The sequence below is a fragment of the Dysidea avara genome, chromosome 1, assembly GCF_963678975.1.
Source record: "Dysidea avara chromosome 1, odDysAvar1.4, whole genome shotgun sequence".
NCBI classification, from domain to species: Eukaryota; Metazoa; Porifera; class Demospongiae; order Dictyoceratida; family Dysideidae; genus Dysidea; species Dysidea avara.
The window spans coordinates 43,974,318-43,990,042 of record NC_089272.1 but is presented as its reverse complement, the minus strand read 5'-3'; the positions used below and the strand labels follow the sequence as shown (position 1 = coordinate 43,990,042).

The following is a 15,725-nucleotide window of genomic DNA, read 5'->3' as shown; positions in this document are numbered from 1 at the left end:
TGAATTAAGTCAACCCGAGGTATGTAAGCATCCATCAAATATTTATATTTAATAGCTTGTCAACCATGTACTGTTTTCTGCAATTCACATTACATGAGCTTATTATATTTTATGCTAATACTTCTCTGTACTCTCTGGCCTATAACCACATCATCAACATCAGTGTGTATATGTATCAGTATTGAGTCCCTGAATAGTTTAACCACAAGTAATAATAGTTGTTATCCATTTGACTCTGGTGTCAATGTGGTGGTGATGATCTCAATAGATAGTTAATTTAATTTTTTTTATTTATTAAGGCTTCACAGCACAAGTGCTGAAGGTCTGTAGGACACCTGGTCCTACAGCCTGTTTAAAGATGTTACATAAAGTGTGTTTGAAAAGGTGGATATGGTCAGAGCAATAACTGTGACTATGGGAAAATTGGCCTACTGATTTAAAAGCTTTGAGAAAGAAATGCTGTTTTCAAGTAATTAGTGTATTGTAGTGAAGCTACAGTATGTATACCAAATTTTCACATGTTATATACCAATTCTTTACCTTCCAGAGCATCCACTGTACAAGTAGTAGTTTCCCACCATTTATAGTTTTCAACTAGAGGTTGACTATGACTGTATCAGGCAAGCTCCAATAAGGGTAGTGAGTGGGGAGTGGAGGGGAGGGCAAGAGGTTTTTACAAAATAAAATAGAAATGCTTACAGATAAATTAGGCCAAATTATCAAACCGTACGGTAGTACCATTTAAGTAGGGAGCTACCTGAAAATTTTGTGGGCCTCCTAAAATCTTGCCTTTAAAAATAAAAATCATCCTAGAGACATTTTACTTGACAAAAATCACCTTTGTGGAATAGTACTAGTCCATATAATATATAAAACAGCATTAATATAACAAAACATTTACAGGTGGCCGGATATAGAATTTTAAAGAATCATCAAAATTCGAATTTTAGTATCACTAATTGCCTCACTGCCTGACTGACCACAGTTGCAAGGCTAGAGGCCAAACGAAGCAGCGCATGGCCACAATTTTGCACCACAATAACAAACTCACCATGCAGTGGGTTGTGCCTTTTGGGGTTCCGATGAGTGTTGGCTGGCTCTCTGCGCCTTGTCTTTTCTTTTATCTTCAATCAGGCTGCTTGTCTTCTTCTTTGTCCTACGAAACCATATCAAGGTGTTAATTTTCTGTATCAAACACTTTCTTTCAGCGGCATATTTAGCCATCACAGAATTATTTCAGAGCTGGATTTCAGAAGCGCTTCAGTCCTGGCACTACTGTAAGAGTTACACTAGCTAGATATCTACAACTTCACGATTGGGATCCCGTTCACGATAGGTTTGCGACCACGCCCCCTCAAATAAAGATGTAGGTGGATAGATTAGGGAGTCCCCACCTCTTAACAATCAGCACAGTAAACAAACCCTTATTGGTATACCATATAACCTAAATATTTTGAGGGGCAAGTATTTCGAGGTTGAGCAATGTTGCTAAAAATAAAAATTTTGCAGATTTGCAAACACTCCCAAAATGTATTAGACATTTAGACTATATGGAGGTCTAAATATTTCAAGGCTAAAATTTTTGCTGATAACTCCCAAAACCGTGAAATCAGCAAAAATTTTCCTCCTCAAAATTTTAGGCTATACAGTAGCTAGCTGCGCACCCCTTGGCTGACCCGAGATATACTCCAATACAACAGTCACTCTAGTAGAACAGTTGTAAGTTACATTGTTCTGGTACTACTGGTAGGCATAATTTTATAAGAAAAAGAAGCAAGCACAATACAAAAGCATTATTGTTCTACAGGAGACAGATGCCGGCCCCTCAATAACAGCATGGTGGACAGCTGGAGGCACACAGAGATGTTTGGATCTAGAACATGATCCCCTGATACACATTAGTGAAGAGCACAGTAAGGAGAACTCCAAATTACAGCGAAGCCAGCCCATAACCACAGAATATCCACTTCTCACTGAGCAAATGGGCAAGATGTTTGTAAGTGATGGTATCTGCCTTCCCCATACCTACAGATGTGGATACAAGTTACATTGTAGCTAGCTGTGCCACAACAAAAAACTAAACAAACTAGTATTTTTTTTAAATTGGTAATTTAAAAATGAACTAGGGATCTATGCAATAAAAAGTAGTGAAACAAGAGATGAATGATGGTATCACAGCAGAGCATAGCTCAGTGGGAAAGTCCCTACTTTGGCACATTAGCTATTATTTTGTTCCATGCCAAAGTAGGGACTTCCCACTGAGCTGTGCTATGTTGTAATACCATCATTCATCTCTTGTTTCACTACTTTTTATTGCATAGATCCCTACTTCATTTTTAAATTAACAATTTTTAAAAATATATAATTATGGGCCATTCCGGTCTCAAAAATTGGTTAAAATGAAAGTAAAAGTTTATATAGTATTCAATACCACAGAGCTGTACAGCCACATACAGCCATCCCAAGGTTGACCAGAGCTTCATTAAGAAGGAATCAGACCACTCAAACTCTGCTTGGGGAAAAAGCAGCCAGCAATAGCAGACAACTCAAGTCTGGCTGATGTAGATGTATTGATGTGGCTGATTTAGATGTATTCATGTAGTTTTGTGTTCATGGTGAAAAATAAAACCTGCTGTCATGGGCGATAAGACTTGTTTTCCCCTTCACTCAAAGCTTTGTGCCATGTCAGCATCAAGTTTTGACATATCCTACATGTGCATCAAGTCAATATTCTCTCTTTCCTTATGTGTTGTTAACTTGTTTTTCTTCTCTATGAATGAATCATCTCGTACCCCTGTATGAGACTGTGTGTCTAAATCCTCTGCTATTCATTGATAATACAGTAGCAATCATCACAGAGCTGTAGTACACACTAATTAGCAATTGCTAAAGTGGTCACCATCTTTTCATGGGGTGGTGGGGCAAGCTTTGATGCCTTGTTACAGTTGGCTAAACATTTTCTGTACTAATTATACCAGCCATTAATGAGACAGCACAGCCCTATAACTTTATCTCTGCAGTTCAATTGTGATTCCCATTCATTTGAAGCGGTGTATTTGGTACCCCCATCTCCCCACCTCAATGTGAGCACTCATGATACTGCTATACCACTCAGTTGTTTCATTTTATGCAGTGAGAAAAAAAACCTACAGGTAGCTACTAGGTGCTGGGAATACTCTGGAAGGTAATACATGGTGTAAATTTCAAAAGCATGCTTACTATGGCTTAAAACTGTTTATCTCAAGAACTACTGATTTACATATTGAATTAGTTCTGTCACATATATGGCTTTTTGTTGTATGGTTTATGAGATAATCTTCCAGAAATCATCTTGTAAACCATTTAATTGATTAAGAACGCTAAATTTTCAGATCCCAGTTGTTTTGACTTCTTTGGCACATACCTAGACTGCATGTTAGAAGAGGATCAAGTTATACTGCTAAGTCTGGGATTTTCACACATTAGCTTTCTCACAAGTCCCTAATGGGATAACACTTTCAGGGTGATATAACTACCACTATAAGTGGTTGATGGTAATCAATTACATAATTATGTGCTTATAGCTGCAAGAGGGTCTGGTATAGTTCAGATAGCATAGTTGTTCTAATAAACATTCACTTCTCATCGTTTTGACACTAGCAATCTTGATTCAATCCTCTCATTCTGGTTCATGCACTAATTATCCACCCACCACTTGCAATTGACAGTGTGACGTGGTCTGTGACATTTATAAGAATCTGACCACGTGTTTAATTATCACTCTGAGAAACTTCAGGTGTACAACTTTGCTATACACATATACCAGACCCTCTCACAGCTAGGCTAGCTTGTAATATCCAATGAATACCATCTCACAGAAGGTAGGATCTGGCCACATGAGACTACCCATGTACTACTACATGAAAAATGAACTAATGTGTTAGAATACATGCTATGCATGTGTAGCATACCAGCTGTGGCTTGTGAGATAAACAGTCTGGCCTCACATTGGTAAATTAATTACTACGTAGCTATATTCATGATTCTCCATTTGTAAGCTTTCTAGCACTACATGCATCAGATGCACAGAATCTCCATAAGTTGGGCTGGTTTTCCAATCTCCTTATGCTTATAATCAAAGTTCACCGATACAAAAATATGTGTAACGAATTATTCTTGAGTGTACTTGCTATAGTTGTCAATACCATGATCAATAATCGTGATAATACAGTAAGCTTGTCCAACCCTTAAATATAGCAGGTACTATATGTTATTCTATGATATATGATGTCATCCTTAGGTAGAGACATATGTATATGTTTGGATATCTACCTTGACAACAACATTATGCACCTTGTCTACCACAAAGTCAGAGCAGCATTGTTGATGTGTACTGCAGCGTTTACTAGAAAGATGTGTAAGTTTTGGATATGCATGTGTACATATGTACATAGTGTGGAGGTTATGTCTGTCTGTCTAATATCTGGAAGACCTCAGTGCTTTAGATGTACATGCCGAGTTTTGTACTTACATTTGTATTATGTATGTTTTCGTCAGTGGTGTGGGTTATATTTATTGTGTATTTCATGTGTATAGCGCTAATCTGTACCTAATGGTTGGGGGGTAACTTATATTATGTTATGCAATAAAACGCACATTGTATGATAAGTAGCTGGTTAAAAATATTACACAGACATAACCTTACTCCAACAATTCCTTCGTGTTTTGTCAACTTTTTCAGCAATTCCTATTTCTTATTTATTGTATCTTGAGGTCAGGAGAGACAGTATTAGGCCAGGGTACAGATACCACAATACAATTTGTCTTTATTTGTGGACACCAAGCAACATGTTGTAGGGTGGGATCTTGTACATGTGTTTAGCAGACTGACTCACTTTTATAGCTTGTAACAGTTAAAAGTAATATGAAATATTATGTTATAATTATTAATATCTGGCCTGACAACATTTCCATAAGATAATGCATGTACTTTATATAAATCATTTTAACATGCTGTTATAGCTGTTCTAGGATGTTTTTCATGTATCTCCACAAACGTTACGTTAGTTGCATGTAATTAAAAGCTATAAAAGTATTTGTCTACAGGTTGCAGCAGGGGCGTGACTAAAACACGGAACTAGGACTGGAAAATGGACTCGCAAATGGACAGGGAGGAACTTGCCTAAATACATTTATTTGCCATAGAAACTCAATGTATAGCTGCTAGAAGGAATATTGAACACAACAACAGCCTGAAACAAACCTCTGAACATGATCTTGAAGCATGCTCGAGCTGACATTAAGCTGCCCTGGGCTAACCAGTCTTGTAAAAACTGTGACACCTGTGTGAGCGCCTGTGATAGCGAAGTTGTCTCTGTTGGTGCTGTAAACAACTTAAAATAAATAGACTAATATGGACTGTATTTGTAGTAGTCAGCACCTTGCCAGCTGATTAACGTGGTCTCCATAAAGCCAGTAATGTAAAACTGAAGAGCAGGGGCTGAACTGATTTCATTAACACAAAATCCTGAACAGTGTGTCTTTATATACAGCCTTGAAGCTTGTCTTGTCTTGTTTCTCATCTTGTAACCATGGATAGATGACTCTTAATAGGGATTGGAAATGGCATCACATGCCCAGTATGCTACCTGTACATTTTACATCACTGGTTAGATACGAGGTGCATTTCGCTTGCTACCATTTGAAGAGCATGAAAAGACTGACATGTCTTCTTACTGTAGACTTTTACTGTAGGTTTTGTATAATATGTAAGTTCTGTAAGGTTGAGTGATACAAGCTGCTTTGGTGGAAGCCACTAAGTAGCCTTTCCCACAGAGGAAACCTGTTTATATCATGCTGTTTCGGTATCGCTTCTACACCAAGGTACATTTCTGTTCCTGTACCCTCCACAGACACTTCCTGGTATCAACAATATGTGGCTTTTTAGTACACCTTTGGTCATTGGAATTGAATAGAATGGTTTGTAAGTCACACCCTTGCATATTTCCTTAGTTACAACTTTGCTTGGTGCTGTAATACTCTCGCGTTTCTGATCTTTTAACTCAGCATGGTTGTTGTCTAGCAAAACTATTTATCTTTCAAGCATAAATCTAATGCCCAAGCTGTTGAACAAAGCTAGCAGTATGGTGACACACTTCGCTATCAGGTTCTAACCCCTCTTGTAAATCCTGAAAAACTCCATCAATGGCCAATAAATTTAGTATGCAGTGCAAATTATGGGAACCACATGCCCATTCGAAACACAGCTATCTTAGGTGCGTGACCCCCATTTCCAATCCCCCTGTTAAGAGTTTATATATCTATGTTGTAACAGAGAGTGTGCTTTTAATTAAATCATACACTACTAATATTGAATACTATATTTAAGCGCAGGACTTACAAGCACACTTCACAGGTTTTTTTAGGCAGTTGTAGCATTTTATAGCAAGTATACAGTGAGTTTTTATGGCAAATAAACATCTTCAGGCAAATTCCTCCCAGTCCGTTTGTGAGTCCGTTTTCCAGTCCGTTCCGTGTTTTAGTCATGTCCTTGCAGCAGTTATAATTTGCTATTAAAATCACTACTATAATATTCCAAATGCTGACCAAATCTGCTAAATTTTACAGTGCAAAACATTTATTATAATAAACCAGTTATGTTGACTTGGATGACACACTCCAGACCCACTATAGCAATTAAGTTGTAATCCAAATAAGAAAATAGAAAACAACTCACTCAGCTAGATCCACATGATCCCAAATGAAATGTAGCCTGGTAGTGTACATATTTTCTATTTGATTGGATTTTGATATATAGATATATTAATTTATATATAGATACAGTGGGAGTATCGCAAAATGGAATTTGTAACAGTCTAACTTGTAAAACTTTTCAAACATTTTTCAACTCCACAAGCACTTATTATGTGATACAGTGTATGTACCCTGGTTACGTTAGCATAGTATCCAATATATCTTAAGAATTTGATTTATATTTCACTTTTAACTCAAAATGTATTTGTATGAATTAAATGAAACATCAAGTAATTTTTCCCTAAAGTCTGCATTAATTCATAGATTGTTGAAATATCAAAGTGTGTACTCCTTTCAGCATGCCATCTCGTCTGCTGCCAACTCTATTTGCAAGCATAGTAATACATAACAACATTGCAGTGTAGATCTGCATTCAATAGTGGTCAAGGTGTCTCTATCATTTATATATTTATATAACATGCAGGGTGTGCAAAGTGTACAAAGTAATATGTACACACTACACAAACATATGTACTGTATTACATTCAAAATATTGTACTGATCACATGCTTTTTTTCACATGTATCCTCTGAACTTTTGAAATAGCAGCTATCAAGCCATTTGGAGTGCAAGTTATTTCCTTGTTTATTGCTTGTGTGCGTATATTTGTAGATAACAGACAAGTGCATGCTACGTATGTGTGAATGTGTGTGGCAGCAACATGTTTAGCCAGGTTTGATTCCCTACCCAGTTTCTGCATGTTGTTGTCCATTCTACCCAGTTAATACATAGTTACTGTACCTGCGTACTGATGCTACCCCTGTACTTACTGATGGTGTTCAGCAGAACTAAAGCTTTCAGTGCAACAAAAATTTGAATCATGCACTTTAATGGAGAGCATAGTATCAATAAAGAAAGTAATGTTAGAGAGCACCATGTCCCACAAAACTACATTAATGCCATTTGTATACAAAGATTTGCTCATAATTGCTACGTATATACATACTGTAACTTATGCTGTTTTAGTGCTGAGAAAATTGACGAAATGAGTTGAATACTCAAATAACAGCTCAGGCATTCAAAATCCAAATAAGGGTGGTACTTGCTCTCGTGTCCTTATAAACATTTGCATATTGTTTATGTATGGCTCAGAGGAGGTTGATCATGTGTCGTAACCTTATGATGTATAATAGCATTACGCCAGATGTGAGGCTGTTTATTAGCCAGGCACAAAATGTGTTGTGCTCAGGGATGCATATGGCATGGATATACAATTTATACTTTAGAATGTTTGGTATCAATCTAAGGTGTATATCTCATTTCTTTGAGATTGCGTGACCAATATCCTCTGTAATAGTGATCAGTTTTGTTTTGTTTTGTTTAATGATGTATAAAATGTTGTAATCACTCACACATTACTTTAGTTACTGGTATGTGTGCTATGTAGTAGCTGTTCATCTATGGTACATTACATCATGACATTCCCAAGTCTGAATTTCTCACCCACAAGTTCAAAAGTCCTCTAGTGGTGCTAGGTTAATAATAAGTTGCTACATGTATGTATAACCTACATATGTTATGTATTCTACAGGTCTATGATATGCAGTGACATGGTTGAATCATGGTGACATGTATACACGGAAAGATGCCAAACAGCAAACCACCAATTACCAAGTAAACAACACATAAGGTGAGTTTAGTTGTATAAGTTTATTATATACCATATAGCTGGTTATTTGAGTCCACTTTTTTACTTTGGGTAGTGTAAAACACATTTCATGAAAGTTGATACCTGCAGCTGTATGCATATGAGTCTGGTATATACCACTTCAGAGAAATAAATACCTCAAAAGTCCTTTATGAAAATGGTGTCTATAGGTTATGCATGTCTTAGAGTAGAAGTAGTTTTATCACCTGTATCATCAGCGTTAAATAAGTCGCATGTTAAGTGGTCATACAATTGCAAGAGTGATTATTTAAAGCTAGAGTGTTTCGAAGAGTATATAATGGGGAGGGAGTGTATCGAGCTGCACTATAGGCTGTGAAAAATGAGCCTGTAAAGTAGCCCGCGTACCTTCGTTTCTTCTTGTAGACCTAAAGTAGCCCGCTGTAAAAAAAAGAGTGTGGCCCCCAAAATGGTCAGGGTGAAAAAAGTTGTGAAATCAAAAGTGGCAGCCAAGAAATGGCTGTGATGTAGGTTAATGGTAAAAATTTAATAATGACAATCTGGGTGAATTTGTGTTTCCTTCTCCAAGAATTCGGCACAGAATTCACCTGTATTGTCGTTTTAAATTTTTTTGCCATTAACCTATGGTTGTCAGTCTAGCTTTAACAACTCTTGAACAGCACAACTTAACCTTGTGGAACTACCATCACACATGCAGGGTAGTTATCGTGCAGCTGTGGAAAGTTGCTAGACCTTACAAATCAGAATTCTACAACCATTTGCTAATAGGTCATTGAAGTACATGTAATGAGTGTAAGTTGTTAAGATATAGTAGAGACCAAGCACAAAGACCTTAGAAAATTTGTCTGAGGCTGTTGAATCATCATAGAAGAACTGTTCACCATTAAAAGTCTCACCAGAAATACGTACATTACGATGATTACGGCAGCTTGGACAGCAGTTTTTAAATCCACTCATATGTATCATAAACAGCAAGATTACAAAAATCAGCTTACCAGTGTCCACATGTGAACTCTAGTGTACATTCATTACCACACGTGAATAGCACTTTGCCAACCCCAACCAAGACTTGTAGTCTGTGTTGTGTTGTTGCATGTAGTCAAGTAAATACTTGCTAGTAATGCTTGAGCAGGCCCCACTGGGTTTATTTGATTATTATTGTAGTCATACATAGGTGTTTACCACATCTTGTTGACTGTGCCAAGGAGACTCCAGTGATAAAGTTAAGGCTATTCAAATAAAACCACTGTGTAAATGTGTGTGTTATGGCATTCACTATACAAGGTTGGTTCTGAGAGCTACTATCTCTGAGTGCTGTGTCAAGTTGGAGTAGTAACATCTGACCATGGTGATGACAATAAACAGTTACAAGAGTGGATAGTCTTGTACAGTTCACTAAAGTTTTTCTGTGTTGATTTTAGCCAGTATGGAGCAAGTGCAACCCTATAATTTTTCCCCCAGCCTTTAGTTATGATCTTTAATTTTAAAGCCTAGCTGGTGCCCACCTTCACCCTCCACCCAGTATGAACACCCGTCGTACTACTATACTCCTCAAATTTCTATCTAAAGTCAACAGGCATGTCTGTAATAAAAAAAAATTCATGTTTTTTTAACTGCCTTTGATGTGTTATAATAGCTTGACCATCTATCTCAATCCTTCTGTTCTGGAGTTTTCCCATCTTATTTATCCTTCCTACAAAGATCCCCTTCCAACCACATACAATAACACCACATGTTTGTTTGTGTTCTGGTAACATGTTTTTATCATGAGCCAGAACATGAGTGCACTCTGCACTTCACATGTATACATGATATCTGCCAGCAAACTGTATACTCAAATAGTCATAACTATAGTTCACACATGTCTTACATCATACAATGTATGTGTAAGATTGGCTTAAATAATATGTGACCAGATTTGCAATAAGGTACACATTTTCACACACAAAATTTGACCCATTTTTTGAATTTTAAAGCTTCATAACTTTTTTTTGTTATTGCATATAATTGACTGAAAATTTCCATAAGTGCAGCTAAAGAATCTGGCTGTATTTTGAAATGAAAAGCAAGTTAATCAGTGTAAGGAGTCAAGCGTTACATGCTGGCATGTAAAATGTGTGAAAAGGGATACCTTTTCATAGGTCCGGTCACATACAACAGTTGTGTTAGATATAAGTTGCATGAAAGCCAGAAAATGTTGCTAATCAGATTCACTCCTACACTCTCCCAAGTGTACAAGTACCACAGTGAGTTGGTTACAATGATTGACTTTATTTGCAGAGTTATGCTCAACAGTTGTGATGGACACAACCCAAAACCCTATACTGTATATGTACTGTAGTAGTACAGTGTAGTATTGATACAAGCAGTTTGACTTTTACCATGTTTCTAAATTTCTATTTTTTGACATCAATAGCACCACATAATGTCACATGTCAGGTGTAGCTACCAACTGAAAGTTGGTCAGTCATTGCATGGTTAAATGGTTAGTCTTGCAAAGTCCTGGTTCTGGTTTTTGCCTGATACCTCTATTAGAGTGACACCCCTTGTTGACAGACCCAAGTACCGTGATTTTTTATCGTCTAGTTTTGCTTTTTGGCCTAGCTTGGTCTTAATCTTAAGTATTTGTCACTTTACTATCGTTGAACCTTGAGTTGGAGGTAACAGTGTGCTGTATTTGGAGTATAGATGGATAGTCGTCCCAGCAAACGTAATGCAGACGAAATAGAATCACCGGATGGGAAAACACAAGGAAGAAAGGAACCTAAACTGACCACAGAAGGTGAGTCTTTTTGTTGTCCAGTTTATTTAGGAGAAGTATTACATTGCGAAGCGTCAAACGACTGTGATGACAATGAATCAATATTTTGTGAAGGTGATTGTGACAGCTGGGTACATAGGCACTGCATTGGCCTACCCAAGAAGGCATTGATCAATTATAGGACCTCCAACAACCCATTTATGTGCCCTTCCTGCCGAATCAACAAATATGAACATCTGATTTCTGACATGAAATCTACCATTGCTTCCTTAGAGCAGAAAGTATCACAGTTAGAAAAGAAGAATGTCACTCCTACCAATAAACCACCCTTGCACAACCCCACATCAACTACCTCTACTAGTGAAAATTCTAATATTTTGAACAAATGTGCCAAACTCAATTCAGTACCAAGGTGGTAATAAATAAAGCCTTCAGCTTAGGGAAGAAAGGTGCAAAACCCAGATTACTGAAGATTAGTCTGTCCTCTGATACTGAAAAGACAACTATCCTTAAAAATAGCACAAAGTTGAGAAGCTCCGATGCATCACCTGTTTACAAGAGTATTTTTATAACACCAGACCTCACTCCCAAAGAACAAGAGCACAACAAACAATTTAGAGCAGAACTGAGAACGCAACAGAGGGGGCCAAACTTTCCAGATAAAAAATGGGAAGATAGTGCGGAGGAAGCAATAGCTACCTGCTGCACTGATAATAACAATACCCCACCCCTGCAACAACTTATACAGTTACAAATAATTCCCCACCAACTGAAAATTCTCTTAAATTACTTTCCTTAAATATTCAGAGCATCATGGCCAAAAAAAGCCTCTTTTGACAACTTACTACATGAACACAATCCTGACATTATTGCAATATCTGAAACCTGGCTTAAACCTGAAATCTTGTCAAGTGAGTTTATATCAACAGACTATAACATCTTTAGAAGGGATAGGCCAGATGGATATGGCAGTGTTTTTATTGCCTGCCGTAACTCACTGAATTGTCATCATCTGAATATAAATTTTGATACAGAAGCTATTGCTTGTCAACTCACTCTTGCTAATCACCAGACTCTGTTATTGTATGTGCCTTCTACGGACCGCCAAATAGACAGCCAGACAATGAAACAAATCTATGTCACCTTTTCAGAAGCATTGTTGATCGCTATCCTACTTCACCTATTTGGATTGCTGGAGACCTCAATTTACCAAAGGACACTAACCATATCAGTAACTTCACGTACCCTATGTGATACTATCATTGACCTTGTTGAAGAACATGGGTTTACACAAACAGTCAACTCTGCTACCAGAGAAAACAATATTCTCGGTGTATTTTTTACCAACAGACCATCTCTAGTCAAATCCCGTCACACTGTTCCTGGAATTAGTGACCACAAAGCAGTTGTTGTACAATCATTAATCTCTTTTGCTCCTCAGCAACATAGCCCAAGAACCATCTACATCTGGCACAAGGCCAACATGCCATCTATTAGATCCACTATAGAACAATTTAGCTCCAATTTTTTCACCAGATACTCTACATCTACCTCAATTAATACCTTGTGGTAAGAATTTAAATCTCTGTGTTGTATATGTTTATCATATATACCAACAAAGTTTTCCAACACTGGAAATAAGAAACCATGGATTAACTCTCACATCAAACGTCTTTCACGTAAAAAGCAATGCCTATACAACTTAGCAAAATCATCCAGCTGTCCAATTAAATGGCAAACATATAGAAATTTTAAAAAGACAGTCCAGCAAGAAAGCCATAGAACATATCACAGATACATATCATCCCTCACTGATAAATATAGTGTAATAACCAAGCGATTGTGGTCCTATATTAAAAAACAACAGAAGGACAACTTTGGTGTTGCCTCCTTAAGACATAATGACAATGTATATAACGACAACCATACTAAAGCACAACTACTGAACAATTATTTTACCTCAGTTTTTACACTGCATTTATCAGAAACTCCTCCACGTATCTCTGACTCACCTTTTTCTGATATTGCCACCATTTCTGTAGATGCCAACGGAGTTCTCAACTTGCTAAATGCATGAGTTAGATATCTCTAAAGCAACTGGACCTGACAAAATTCCTGCCCATTTCCTGAAGTTGTGCTGCACTAAAATAGCTCCCATTTTGACACTTAATTTCAAGCATCCATCCATCAATTCAGAGTCCTACCTGATTGGAAACAAGCAAATATTGTCAAAGGGAGACCGTACCCTCTGCAGCAACTATAGACCCGTATCATATGCTCCAAGATTTTAGAACATATGATATATTCGCACATTTTCTCCCACCTTTCCCAACACAACATCTTGTGCGATGAACAACATGGCTTTCACCATGGTCGATCTTGTGAGACACAACTTCTACTTACTATCAATGACTTTGCCGAATCCTTAAACAACAATGGACAAACTGATGCAATTCTTTTAGATTTCTCTTAGGCCTTCGACAAGACCAACATCTCTACCATAAATTACATCATTATGGTATCCGGGGCAACACTTTGGAATGATTGAAAGACTTTCTTACTGGAAGACGACAACAAGTATTAGTTAATGGTGAGCAAAGTGACACAACTCAAGTGACATCAGGAGTTCCACAAGGAACCGTTCTTGCTCCATTATTGTTTTTATGCTTCATAAATGATTTACCGAAAAACATACTATCAACTGTAAGATTATATGCAGATGACATCATTCTGTACACCCTTATTAACTCAAAAGAAGACTGTTACCAACTTCAGAAAGATCTAACTATTTTGGAAAGATGGGAAAATAAATGGAAAATGATGTTTATTAATGTTCAGAAATGTAAATTTATAAGAATAACACACAAGAAAAAGCCTATTCTTTACCATTACACTTAGTATGACACTGTTGTGCAGGAGGTGACACACACCAAGTACCTAGGTCTTACTGTTGACTCAAAGCTATCCTGGTCTGTACACATTAGACAAATAACTAACAAAGCTAACAGTATCAAAGGGTTTTTACAACGTAACTTTCATAGCTGCTCAATGTTGGTCAAAGTGAGTTGTTACAAGTCACTTATTAAACCAATCCTAGAATACGCCTGTGCAGTCTGGGACTCTTATACACAAAAGGACATCTTAGCTATTGAATCAGTTCAAAGATGGTGTGCGAGGTTTGTGTATAATAATTATTCTTCATATGCAAGTGTCACAAATATGTTGCAAAATTTGAATAGGCCACCTTTGGCTCACTGCAGAAACCAGCTGAAAGCGATCACAATGTTTAAGATCATGCACCAATTAATAGATATACCGACTGATACCATACTCATACCAGCTCCATCTAACTACTGTTTACGAGGTCACCTAATGAGGCTGTTACATGCAGCCAAACACAAGAGTAAACTCATATCTTAACTCATTCTTTCCATCAAGTATAAAGATCTTGAACAATTTACCCAATGACCATACAAGCATACAATTACAAGTACTGTAACAGTAAACATTAAGTTAAGTACTTACTGTAAAGTACTAAACAATATAAACTGTACAAGTAATATGCTCTATACTTTACATATAATTTTTTTTTTATAAATTAAATTAGTCCCCATGTACACCACCACCAGCAGGCTGTAATACTGCAGGGTTGCTGACACTAATAGAAACATATGTTGATGAAGTTACAGTGTCTGGAGTAGTATGCTTCTGATTGGCAGGTTGTTTAAGTTCTACAAAACAGCAAAACAATTAATGATTTAATACAGGGTATATGTACATCTGTACAGCTTACCACATGTGCCAAATGTTATCTTGTAGCGATGTTTAACACAGGCCCAGGTGATGATAGCAACAGCTATTATTATTATTACTACCAGACAAACAATTACAATGATGATTGCCGTCCTTCACTGATCATCAGAGTCACTGCCACCTAGTACACAAAGCAACACTATGACAGGTAGTTTTTACAGTAAGCAAAGCATGGTAGTGATGTAGTTTACACTTTTCATGGGTTACTTTGGTGGGTATAATTCATTCACATAGTTCTACCTTGTCATCAAATTTTACTTTGTAAGAAGAATGTGTGTCGTAAAATTAAAGGTGGCCACTATCAAATGGCTGCAGCGACAATTTACAATAATGAAATGTTGACATTGTCATTGCAGCCATTTCACCTTTAATTTCAAAGCCATTGCTTTTTTGATGGACATGTCATTTTTAGCTTTAGTTAGTAGATATATTAACACAGAGCATATTAACTATCTCACCTACAAGAACAATCATACAATATCACTTTCATACAGTTATATTATTATATACACCCTCACAACTTACGTAGTTAAATTACAATGGGTGAAAGGTAATCCACCATAACCCTGTATAAGGTATTAAATGATTTGTCCACAACACCCATTTGTACTTGGTGGATGTCTATATCAAGAGAATCACTTCTGGATAACCAGCTACGTAATTGAGCACATGCACAAAACATTCTAATAGAGCACTCCTAATTATGAGATATTGTTATACGTATTATGTGCA

General features: G+C 37.0%; 1 long non-coding RNA gene across 1 annotated transcript; it reads right to left on the bottom strand.

Moving 5' to 3' along the window:
* Positions 1–14,747: 14,747 nt before the first annotated feature.
* On the bottom strand, positions 14,748–15,725 carry LOC136265170 (uncharacterized). Its single transcript, XR_010705415.1, has 3 exons — positions 15,519–15,725; positions 14,974–15,114; positions 14,748–14,911 (listed from the first exon to the last, which is right to left on the bottom strand). It is a non-coding gene; the product is annotated as an uncharacterized lncRNA (long non-coding RNA).